Consider the following 12,912-nt stretch of genomic DNA (forward strand, 5'->3'; position numbering starts at 1 on the left):
CGTTACCTCACAAGACTTATTTTTGCCCTCATTTCTAAAGTGACTGTGCTCCAAGCCCACACTTCTATGTGCCTCGTGCTCCATTCCCCCCCTTTCCCCTTGTTTTGGTTGTAGAGGAGATGGCAGGCAATAAACCCCTCTCCAGCCTTTTGCTCCTTCAGTGCCAGCTGGAGTTTCGTAACCACTGTCCCCTTCCTCCTTGTAGCTTCCCCAATCAAGCGGGAAGGAGACAGCAGCTAGACAATTAAGTGTAGAATGCAACATCTGTTTCAATTCAGGAAAAACAAAGGTGGAAGATCAGGGCTCAGATCGATCTGAATTCAGCAAGATCGACAACAGAAAATAAAAAGTGAGTGCAGAATCAGCCCAGATCAACAACATGTCCACAGACATCACACAAGGGAGAGTGATTCCAAGAGCATAAATACATGAAAGCAAACACTTCAGTACTGATATTGTCTGGCTCGGCTTTTGTTAACAAGATAGCTGGAACGATAATGAATTTCTATAGGCTTATGAAAGGAAGGATTCACAGGAATATGCACTCTGGTGCATCCATGGTCCCTGGTTTGTGTTTATGCAAGTAAATAAATATCGGCAACCACAGGAATTGGCTACAATATCAGTATAAGAGAAGGCATCATGGTGTAGCCAGCAAACATGACCACACAGCATTAAGACTGGATCCATTCTATGCAGGTTACTATACTGCTTAGGAACAACACTTTGTGTCTGTGATGATGTAATATGCTGTGGCAAAGCTGCGGTATTTAATACCGGAACTGTGTTGCATATTAATATAGAAAAACACATGCAACTTGAAGACAACTTTTATATGCACCTTTGACTTTTTTAGTTGCTGTATGGTTGTGCTTGCCAGCCATGCCACAGTGTTTCCTCTTATCCTAATGTTGTGTTTATGACATAATTCTTTCATGTGATCCTCATAATTCTCTCATTGAAATCCTCATTTCAATTGACCCATCAACTTTTCAGCAGCAAATTACTTGAAGACTGTTAACAGAAATAGGGTTGTGTGTGTGTGAAGTGCCATCAAGTTGCAGCCAACATGGCAACCCCATAGGATTTTTGAGGCTAGAGACTAACAGAGGTGGTTTGCCACTGCTTCCCTTTGCATAGCATCCCTGAATTTTCTTGGTGGTCTCCTGTCCAAATGCCGGCCATGCTTAGCTTCTGAGATGGGGTGACCCTGAAAGTCACATCTTCCCTGGAACTGTTGCATGCCTTCCTTTTGCTGTGCAAACTGCTTTCCCCTGAACTTATTACCTGACACTGCTATAATTTCTGAATGCCAACCACACTGCGGACAAACCCAGTCATGGAGGGCCTTCCGTGGAGTGCATTTCTTTCCCGTGTGGGGGTCAGCTCACAGTCCCACGTGATCCGTTTACCCATATGGCTGCAGGACTTCAATAGTGCTAGGAAAGTAAATCTATCTCTGTGTGCAAATGAAAAGCCGCCCAAACTCATGGCTTCAAGGTCTGCATCAGCACAACGTTATGGCCTAGCAGCAAAACAGGAGTCATTACTGTTTCTCACTGGTACTTAAGGCTGATGACAAATATGATAAGAACTATTCAATCAGCAAATGAATTACGAGGTAGGATAAGATCACTTGATTCCAACAGCAAAGTTTCCTGGTAAAACAGGAGTATTGGATAGGCTGCATACTGTGAAGGCTCAGAGATTGTGAAGGTGACAGGTCCAATTAAGGATGCCAGCCTCCAGGTGGGGTCTGGGGAGCCTCTAGAATTAAAGCTCACCTCCAGATTATTGAGATCCGTCCCCCCAAAGAAAATGAATACTTTGGATGGTGGACTCTTTGGCATCGTACCCCTCTGAGATCCTTGTCCTCCCCATGGTCTCACCTCAAACCTCCAGGAGTTTCATTACCTGCATCGGCCAACTGTACCCCAAATCCCCCACTGATGGCCAGGGAGGACCTGCCTTCCCTAGGTTCAGTCCAGAAGAGTGGTCTACAAGTGTAGAAGAAGGTCCATCAATGGATCATGAACCAATTTCACTTTATAAAATCATCCCACGTAGGGCAAATGGGATTAGGGAAATGTAGCTTCCATCTTAGCTAGGAAAATGCTAGAGATGCACAACCTGCTATTGCAGGGTCCCACCTACTCCTTGCTAAAGAATAAGAAGAAAGGACAGCTACCAGATCAGGATGATTTATGACTCTCTCTCTGATGTTACTTTGCCCCAAACAGAAACCGTTGAAAGACTAGCTAAGAGAATACTGGATGGCTTGCTCTCAGAACAAAACACAGAGGGACTTGTCTGTGAGAGAAAAAGAACGGTTGTCTTGTTGTTAGAGACACTCATGCACAAGCCTCCTTGACTGCCTCGAGCATTCCTACCTTTTTGAACTTGCCCGGTTTCGCCCACAGTTGCCTTTAAACTGACACTGACTTCTCCATAGCTGGAAAAATCATGTTTTGTCCCTCAAAATGCAGAAAGTGTTCTTACAGGATACAGATCTGGTGTAACAAGGGCTGTCTACACCAAAGCCTTTATTCAACGTTAAAACCAGAATCTAAAGGCTGTTTCATGCAGAATGCTAATCCTATTTACATGCACCATGTCATGTGTGGCAATCGCTCAGTGTGCATCCTGCTGAATGCACAAGATGGTCACTGCTTCTGAGAACCGAACTTCATGTTCTATGGGATGCTGTTGGGGTTGCCAGGCATAGCAGCTGGCAGGGAATGGGGGGAGGTGGATATTTATCATGCGGGAGCAAGTGTCATTGCCACCTGATGATAGGACTTCCAGGGTGACCCAGAAGCACTGGCATTGTGCCGAGCTGATGTTCTAGCCCTTGCCCAAGAATTCTATAGAAACCACGGAGTTTTGGGGAGAGTGCTAGAGCATCGCCAAGGCACTATGCCCGCACCTCCAAGTAGTGCTGGAAGTAACATCATTGCACAGGGACAGTGATTGCTGCTTGCCCTTTGGCTGGCCAGTTCCTGCCCACTGACTAGCTGAATATCAGTAGGTAGCAGCCAAACTTGCCAAGAGTTTGCCCACCATAATGGGCACCTGGCATTCCTGGACAGTGTTGACCCACATCCTTCTCTCCACCTAGAAACAGAAATCATTAGGTAAAAGAAATTTGTGATGTGAAAGTGATGCAGGAATTCCATGATGCAAAATAACAAAGGCAGGGTAGACCTGTGATCAATCGATAAACAAAGTTAAGCTTTTCCCTATCCCGTGTAGGTGATGGCCAATGAATTAGAGGAGGACAATGTGCATACATCCAGCAAAGTATACACCTGTGTAGGGATGCCAGTTCCCAGGTAGGACCTGAGGATCCCCTGGAATTATAGCTTATCTCCTCATGACAGAGATCAGTTCCCCTGGAGAAAATGGCTGCTTTGGAGGGTGGACACCATAGCATTATACAACACTACAGTCCCTCCCCACCCCAAATCCCTCCCACTCCCAGCTCTACACCCAGTTTCCATGTATTTCCCAAGCCAGAGCTTGAAACCCTACACCTATGCTGTTGTTACTAGGATTACTAGAAGGAGAAGAGTTGGTTTTTATGCCCTGCTTTTCACTGCCAAAAGGAGTCTCAAAACGGCTTACAATCACCTTCCCCTCCTCTCTCCACAACAGACCCTTTGAGGGAGCTGAAGCTGAGAGAACCCTCATGTTACCACTCTGTGAGAGCAGTACTATTAGGGCTGTGACTAGCCCATGGTCACTCAGCTGGCTGCATGTGGAGAAGTGGGGAATCAAACCCAGCTCACAGGATTAGAAGCTGCCTCTCTTAACCACTACACCACACTGGCTACTAGTTCTTGAAATGCAGTAATATGCTACCTGAGTGGAGAGTCTAGAGTCAGGACATGTAAAATGAATGGCTATTGTATCTAGTTCTTTTACCACTAAATAACTCATCCACACATGACACCAGGCAACCAAGACTGCACAATGTAATGCAATATACAACTACAGCACAATCAAAAGCAAGAACTAACTAGATGCAATACTTAAGAGCAGCAGCCTCTAATCTGGATTTGATTCCCCACTCCTCCACATGCAGCCAGCTGGGTGACTTTGGGGTAGTCACAGTCCTGTTAGAACTCTTCTCACAGAGCAGTTCCTCTCAGAACTCTCTTGGCCCCACCCACCTCACTGGGTGTCTATTGTGGGGAGAGGAAGGGAAGGAGATTGCAAACTGCCAGCTTTGGGACTCCTTCAGATAGCGAAAAGCATGGTATAAAAAACCCAACTCTTCTTTTTCTCCTCTTCAGAGGCAGTATTTGGGAAAGTGAGCCCAAGACATCCACTTCAGGTCAAGTAACACATATGCCTTGTAACCAAGGAATAGGCAAATAGGAAATGATTTACAGATGGGCAATAGGGAGGCAGATATTATTGGCCTATTCCCAGTCCCGAGATTACCCAGTAAATTAAGAATTTCTGTTGAACAAAATTAGAAGATGAGCTAGAAAACCACTATCAAAATAAATACAGAGCAAGGGGGAAAAAGAACTGTTGTCATGCTGCTGGAAAAGTATCTGTACACCGCCCGTGGCGCCGCGGGCGCCACGGACTAAATAAAAGAGTAAGCCCTTGGAAGGCGGGCTGTGTCTGGGATGAGGAAGGGTGCCGATTGGCCCCTTCCCCCGGACAGACTATTGGAGGGACCAATCGGCAGGCGCAAAGCGGGTGCTCCCTGCCCGGCGGCCTGACGCGGCCAGAGGCGCAAAGCGCCTCCCGCCGCGTCAGGCCGCCGGCTACTGAGTCCCCGGCAGCCGCACGCTGGCCGGCCGCTGGCCGCCGCCCAGGGAGCGCCCAGCGGCCGGCCAGCGTGCGGCTGCCGGGGACTCCCATCCGTTCTTCCCACGGACCTCCAAAAATGGCCGCCGCCGCTGCCAGCCAGCCGCCAACGACGAAAGCCATCCGCCAGCCAGCCGCTGCCGCCGCAAGCCAGCCTTCGCCGCCGCCAGCCACCCGCTGCCGCCGCCAGCCAGCCCTCGCCGCCGCCAGCCAGCCCCCGATGCTGCCGAAAATGGCCGCCGCCGCCAGCCACCCGCTGCCCCCGCCAGCCAGCCCTCGCCAGCGCCAGCCAGCCCCCAATGCCGCCGAAAATGGCCGCCGCCGCCAGCCAGCCGCTGCCCCCGCCAGCCAGCCGCAGCCGCAGCCAGCCAGCCAGCCACCGACGACGACAATGGCCGAAAATGGCCGGAAATATCCCCCGCCGCTGCCATCAGCCAGCCGCTGACGCCGAAAATGGCCGCCGCCGAACATCGCCGACCTCCGCAAATGGCCGCCGCCGCCTCCAGCTAGCCGCCACCGCCGCCGCCTCCACCCAGCCCAGGATGCCCCGCCGCCGCCGCCGCCCGCCAGCCCTCAACGACGCCTCCGGTAAGGTTCGCTCCTTTTCTTCTTGCTGCCCTTTCTGCTTGCTACCCTTCCCTTCCCATTCTAGCGCCCATTGTATTGGAATTACAATGGGCTCTTTTCCTAGTTTAAAACTAATTCTCTTATACCTAAGACTCCAGTTCCTGTACTGAATGCTGGCTTGTTTGACCCTGCTGTGGATTTTCCAGAATTAAGTTCCTACCAGAAAGCACTCAAGCCGCGTCTGCACCTGAACAGATGAAGCTACCGAATCAGCCCATTCGTTCACCAAGTTCGGCATTGCCTAATTAGCTAAAAGTCTTTGCATCACGTAGGACCAAATTCTAGATGTGCTAGGAATGGAACCTCAAAAGACACAATAAAAGAAAACCATTATTATTATTATTATCACTATTATTATTATTATTATTATTATTATTATTATTATTATTATTATTATCATCATCATAATTATTATTATTATTAGATTTATTTCCCGCCACTCCCTTACGGCTCGTGGTGGGTAACAATATCCCAAAATCCCCATTAAAACCCCATTAAAACAATAATAACGTTACCAATATTACCGGCATGTCAAGAACTGCAGCTCAACTTCCCCCCCCTCCCTCCCACTACTAGCAGGTGGAGAGGAGGTCCTGATGATGTTTTGCTTCGGGTCCAGAACCTGAGTCCCCGGGGGAGGCATAGATCTATTATCAGCCCTGGCCTCAACCATAAACCTGGCGGAAGAGCTCCGTCTTGCAGGCCCTGCAGAACGTTGAAAGATCCCGCAGGGCCCGCAGCTCTCCCGGGAACTCATTCCACCAGGTCGGGGCCAGGACTGAAAAGGCCCTGGCCCTGGTCGAGGCCAGGCGTGCTTCCCTAGGGCCGGGAACGACCAGCAAATTTTCACCCGCAGAGCGTAAGGCCCTGCGAGGGGCATAGGGCGATAGGCGGTCCCTCAGGTAAGTGGGTCCCAACTCGCGTAAAGCCTTGAAGGTTAGAACCAGAACCTTGAACTGGATCCGGGCAACAATTGGCAACCAGTGCAGCTGCCTCAGCACTGGCTGGATGTGGGCCCTCCAAGGTGTGCCAGTGAGGACCCTTGCAGCTGCATTTTGCACTAGCTGAAGTTTCCGGATCAAGGACAAGGGAAGGCCCGTGTAGAGCGAGTTACAGAAATCTATTCTGGAGGTGATAGTTGCATGGATCACTGTGGCTAAGTGTTCAGGGGACAGGTAGGGTGCTAGTAGTCAGACCTGGTGAAGGTGGAAAAACGCCTGGCCCGCTACTTTTTTGACCTGCGTCTCCAAAGTCAGGGAGGCGTCAATGGTCATACCCAAGTTCCTGGCCTGGGATGTGATGGTGAGTTACCTGCCAGGGTGGGTAAGCGCGCTTCCTGATCCCGCCCCCTACGTCCCAGCCACAGGACCTCTGTCTTGGAGGGGTTGAGTTTCAGGCGACTCTGCTCAAACCATTCTGTCACTGCTTCCAAACATCTGGCGAATGGTATCGGCGGGGAGTCTGGGCGGCCGTCCATGAGGAGGTAGAGCTGGGTGTCATCAGCGTACTGGTGGCAACCCAGTCCAAAACTCCATACCAGCTGGGCCAGAGGGCGCATAAAGATGTTGAATAATGTGGGGGAGAGGACTGCGCCCTGGGGGACCCCGCAAGGGAGTCCATGGGGTTACTAGGGTTGCCAACTCTGGTTGGAAAATACCTGGAGATTTTTTGGGGGGGGGAAGGTGCTGAGGGAGGGACCTCAGTGGAGTATAATGTTCTGGAGTCCAGCCTCCATTGTTGCCATTTTCTCCAGGGGAACTGATCTCTTCTGTCTGGAGATAAGCTATGATGATTCCAGGTCCCACTCTGGGATTGGCCTCCCATTCTGCCTTGAGAGCCCTAAGTGGCGTCAAGTTAGTCACAAGTGGGGTGACCCACCAGCCACAGGAGAAGCAATTTGCCCAGAACTGTTCTCAGATCATTTCTGGGGGGTTCTTCCTCCATAGTATTCATGGGCAGTCAGGGTCTGTGCAAGCAAAACAAAAATATGTGTACTGCAAATGGGGGGGGGGGGGGGAAGGGGGAGAAAAGCCTTCCCCCTATTCCACCCCCAGGCCAGAAGGCGGAGAGATGGGGCAGGGAGTGGGAAAATAGCCATTTCAACATCTCTATCTGCAAATGGTGCTGTCCTTTCAACTCTTGACAGCCCACAAATGCTGCAACGGTCTAGTCTCAGTGTAGAACAGAAGTCTCAGCATCACAACATTTCCCTTGTAAAATTAATTACTAGATTATGGATTGCTGTGATTTGGTGTTTATGAAGTCTACCCTACATTAATGCTTATTAATCCCTGGGAATACTTCCCCTAACTATTAGGGGAAATATGCAAGAGTCCTGGGGCACTTGAAAGTCCCTCACATTTCTATTCCAGCCTAAGCATTCACAGACCAGGTCTACTTTGTCAGAGGTGTGACAGGAATCTTCATAGTTAGGAAGTGGCTCTTTTCAAGTGCATATGTGTGTGTGTGTGTGGGGGGGGGCAAGATTTAAAGCCCCTCCCACCTGAAATGAATGAGAGAATGAGAGAGCTGTGAGCCAGCTTGGTGTAGTGGTTAAGAACAGCAGCCTCTAATTTGGAGAGCTGGATTTGATTCCCCACTCTTCCACATGCAGCCAGTTGGGTGACCTTAAGCCAGTCACAGTTCTCTCAGAGCTCTCTCCACCTCACATACCTCACATGATGTCTGACATGGGGAGAGTAAGGGTAGGCAATTGTAAGCTGCTTTGGGACTCCTTTGGGTAGTGAAAATTGGAGCATAAAATACACAAAGTGAGTACAGGCGCAGAACAATGCTACATAATTACCCTAAGACTCCTAAGGGTAGCTGGGAAGCTCTGCCCAAGGAATTCTCACCACTTGAGGAAGTGGGAAGGTTGTAACTGAATATATAAGCAGCCTTTGGGTTGGAAACATACTTTTAATTCCTAAGGAAACCAACTGTGAAACTACTCATTTATACCCTGCCTTTCTCCTCAATGGGGACCCAAGACGGCTTACATCTTTTCCCTCTCCTTTTTCTCCTCACAACAACCCTTTGAAGCAAGTTAGAGTGAGAGAGTGTGGATGGCCCAGTGAAATTCCATAGCATGAAGGAGGATTTGACCCTGGCTCTCCCAGGCACTTTTAATAACTACGCCATGCTGGCTCTATGCCACAGAGTTTGCAATGCCTGCACCCCATTTATTGCAAATCTTGCAATTGTAGAGATTTCATGTTTAAAAAAATGCTTACAGCTATAAGAATAACAATAAAAACAAAAAACCCGCATGTGATCCCTAGGCTACTATACCTGTCTGGCTCAGAGATCCAGAATATACAAGTCAAATAGAAAAGTGGACTCATTTGTCTCTTCACAAATTCTCACTCTTTACAAATCGGCCTCAAAGCGCCAGCTGTATCCCCTCCTGTTTCTTCTTGGTTGGCGGAGCTGACTGTGCCTTAATTTACTAAGGCTTTGATCCAAGGAAAATTTTCCTGTGGACTTCAGTGTGAATTAGCGTTGGCGCTTTCAGGCAGCATATAGAGGTTAAGTGCTTGGCACCTTTCCAAACAGCTTGTGGATACACACCTGCAATCTCATTTCTGTGTTTTTTTATATAACCAGACACATAATTTCTTTTTTTTTTTAAGGAGATAAGCAGGTACCACCACAGTCAATCAAAAAAAAAATGCACCCATTCTAACCACAGGGTTCAAATGACATAACAGACATTAGGTGTTCAAGTTTTGCGGTGAATTTCGGTCAAAGCAGGGTCTGTGTAGGGGGGTGTAAATGTCTCTGTGCTGGGAAAACAACTGTAAGTCTGAGAAATGTGCCAGTGTTTGTAAACTTTAGGTTTGGGTTCTCAAAAGATTTAGAGTTTTTTTTAAAGCTGGGGGCAAGGATTTCAGACACACAACCACCTCCTGTCAGGGGAAGGATAAGTATATGGGGAAACACACTTTCATTAGAAAAGGCTTAGTTCAGGGAGAAATGATTCCACCTCCTTGGTTCACATCACGTGTAATTATGCCTCATGTAGTTCTACACATTGGCTACCATTCTATGTGAACTTAAGCAACATGGACTTCAATTGGATTTACTTACATAAGACAGCATTATTGGAATGACTACAGAATCATGATTCCACATAATAATTCTCAGAACACATGTTCATAACATACTCGCTACCTGATTGACCCTCAGGGATGTCACTTGGCTCCAGGAGGACCATTCAGGCAGGGGATGCCCCGCTCCCGACCACCTTAGCCTCTCTAATTAGTTCTCAGGGATGTCACTTATCCCCAGAGGTAGGGGGTCCCCACCAATCAGGTAGGGGACACCCTGCCTCTGATTGCTTTTGCCTCCTCCTACCAACCGCAGAAAAAGCCAGCAGTCAGGTGAGCAGGTCTAACTGGGTGGCTGGATGGGAGGGAGAGGCTGGGCCTGCAGGCCAGCCCCAGGGAGGCCACTGCCTTGGCGGTGGCAACCTGGGTAAAGGTGGGGGAAGGAAGGCCTCTAAGCCTAAACAGCCTTGCCACCTGCCTGGCCAGGTTTTGCCAGCAGCTGCCTGGGTCTGGGGGGTGGGGGTGGGGGTGGGGGTGAGGGTGGGGGTGGGCCAGGAAGGGGTGGGGGTGAGGGTGGGGGTGGACAGGTGGCAGCAGGGCTGTTTGGGCCAGGAGGCCTTCCTGTTCTGTCCGCCCTCCCCCCACACTTGTATTTTTTTATACAATGGGCTTTTTTGCTAGGAGAAAATAATCACAAGTGAAAACAAGAGCTTGAACTGTAGAAATCAGTTACAATTGGGATTTGGTGTGCAAAATTTACATATACTAGACAAGGCCCTCCAGGATTTAATGAAGAAAACACACGTACACAGAGATGGAGAATATGAAGCTAAGGCCAGCTGAGACACACATGGTGTAGTGTTTAAGAGTATCGGACTCTAATATGGAGAGCCGGGTTTGATTCCCCACTCCCCCACGTGCAGGCAGTTGGGTGACCTTGGGCAAGTCACAGAGCTCTCTCAGCCTCACCTCAAAGGGTGTCTGTTGTGGGGAAAGGAAGGGAAGGGGATTGTAAGCTGCTTTGAGACTTCTTCAGGTAGTTAAAAAGTTGGGTACAAAAAGTCAGCTCTTCTTCTTGTATAAATGTGGCAAGGCAAAGCTGAAGCCTCAGGTGATAAGTTGAGGGGACAGCTGCTTCTGTCTGTTTTATTACCTAATCCCACCCATCACTCTTTGCCTCTGTCTGCATCTTGTTGCACCACTGCCCATGAGCAGGAACAACTAATGTTCCTCCCAGCATTGTTCAAACATCCGTATGTCAAGCCAGGCATGCCTACTAGGACTCCCTCAGCTCCACAGCCCCACTAGGTCTATGGCATTTCAACATGACTGGAATGAGGAGGCAAAAACATTTGCTGCTCCAGCTCCAGGTGGAGACAGAAAGGGCCAGACTAGATGTTACAGTGCCCATGTGTCCAGTCTGTGGGTGCCAATGCCCAGTCCTGATCACACCCACCTTTTGGCAGGACTAGGCAATCTTGTCCCTTGCCAAGCCCTGTGGAGTGCCAAAACACCCCCCCTCCCCATGGCTGTTGAAAAAGCACATGAGAGGGAAGCAAGATTGCCTGATCCAGATGTACTGTGGGCCTTGCATCCTTTAAAAAATGGCCAAGTTCAGCTCTCAAATGGCATCAGCATCCATGAATCTGTGGACATCACAGAAGTGGGCAGGAATAGGTTGGTGGGAGCCATCACCTTTGATAGCACCCACACAGATATCCTTAAGTGGATCATTTCACTAAATTATGTCCTTCAGGGTTTCCAATGTGGTGGAAACTTACAGCCTTTAATTTCCATTTTAAAATCCCCATTCAACAAACAGGTGATCAAAGACTTTTATAAATGTTAACTGTACAGAATGGCAGCCCTATCTCTAGGCGTTGCATCCAGGAAATGCTTGAGGACTGCAATATCAGAAGTTTGCCAAAAAACCCTGATTTCCTTCCTTGCCTGGAATGCTGTTTAAGCATCTAGCACAGCATGTTATGGAACTACTCGGATTTCAGGTCCTTATGCATAAATGTCTGCTGATATATTTTTAGTTAAACGCTATTATTTTCATACATATCCTGGAAATGCTGAGCCCCTCAGGGCTCCCACAGCTATTTCAACAATACAAAGCAATTTAAAACAATAGCTGAACACACAAACTTTCAGCATAATGGAACAAGCCAGCAAGCTGAAAGACAAAAATGCATCACTAATCCAACAAACCATACACCTTCTCGAAATGAAGCTTAATTTCCTGATGTTTGCATCTTTGACTTGTAGGATCCCACAAAGTTTCATCTTGTCCCCTATGCTCTTTAACTTCTACACAAACTTGCTGTGTGAGGTCATCTGGAGATCTACGTTGGGTTGGGTTGTGACCAGTATGTGGATGATACTGAGTTTTGCCTTGCACTTCTGGCTGATCCCAGGAAATCTGCAGAAGCCCTGAACCAGTGCCTGGAAGCACTTTTAGGCCCATTATGCACGGCCACCGAAACGGTGATTTCGGGTCACATGGAAAATGTGGAGGGGGAAGAAGCGAAGCAAACTGCTTATGCATGGGACGGGACGCAACGGCGGCAAAACCCAGAGTAACCGATTCTGCACGCGGTGACCCCGGCACAGCTTCTGGTTGCGCCCCGGTCACCCGGAAGCTGCGCTTTCTTCCGCTTTTCGCTAATGCGGCCTTTTCGGTGGCATGCACCGAATTTGTGGCCAGTTGCCGAATGTGTGTTATCCCCCCTGTGCATAATGGGCCTTACAGTGGCTGCAAGCTGATAAACCAATTTAATCTTGACAAGACAGAAATGCTACTGGTGAGCAGAAGGTCTAACCTGAGATTTAAGGTCACTTGTTTTGGATAGGGTTGAAGTCCCCTTGAAGGATCAGGGCTGTACTTTAGGGCTACTCTTGAACCCAAGCCTACTACTTGTTAAGCAGGTGGCAGATATGGCTTGGAGTGTCTTTTCCCCCACTTCTACTGGTTAGCCAGCTGTAGTCTTTCCTGAGCAGAAAACATCTGACCGCATGACCTGGTTATATCTAGGTTAGATTACTGCAATGCACTCTGTATGGAGTTGCCCTCAAAAGGTGCTTGGAAACTTCAATTGGTGTGGAATGCTACAGTCAGTGTGGCTGGACTGGGTTGTAGCTACTGTGTCATTCCAGTCTTGGTCCATCTAAACAGGCTCCTGATTTGCTTCACACCAACATACCTGAAGGACCACCTACTTTATTTAGAACCTATTGGACCACTGCGGTCTTCATCCAAGATCCTGCTTCAGCAACCCAGGAGAGGGCATTTTTGGTTAAGGCACAAAACCTCTATAACTTCTCAGGGAGACTTGTCTGTCCCATTTGGTTGCCACCAGAGATTCAGGGTTTTTAATTTGTTTTGTTTGGTGTTCCCTCAGTGATCTCT

The 12,912-nt window shown here is 48.7% G+C and overlaps 1 protein-coding gene across 14 annotated transcripts in view; it reads right to left on the bottom strand.

The window, feature by feature from the left end:
- The window catches only part of TCF7 (transcription factor 7), a 160,244-nt gene that overhangs the window by 45,950 nt on the left and 101,382 nt on the right, over window positions 1–12,912 (bottom strand). The gene's annotated exons all lie outside the window — the stretch shown is intronic.

This window comes from Paroedura picta, chromosome 3, assembly GCF_049243985.1.
Source record: "Paroedura picta isolate Pp20150507F chromosome 3, Ppicta_v3.0, whole genome shotgun sequence".
NCBI lineage: Eukaryota > Metazoa > Chordata > Lepidosauria > Squamata > Gekkonidae > Paroedura > Paroedura picta.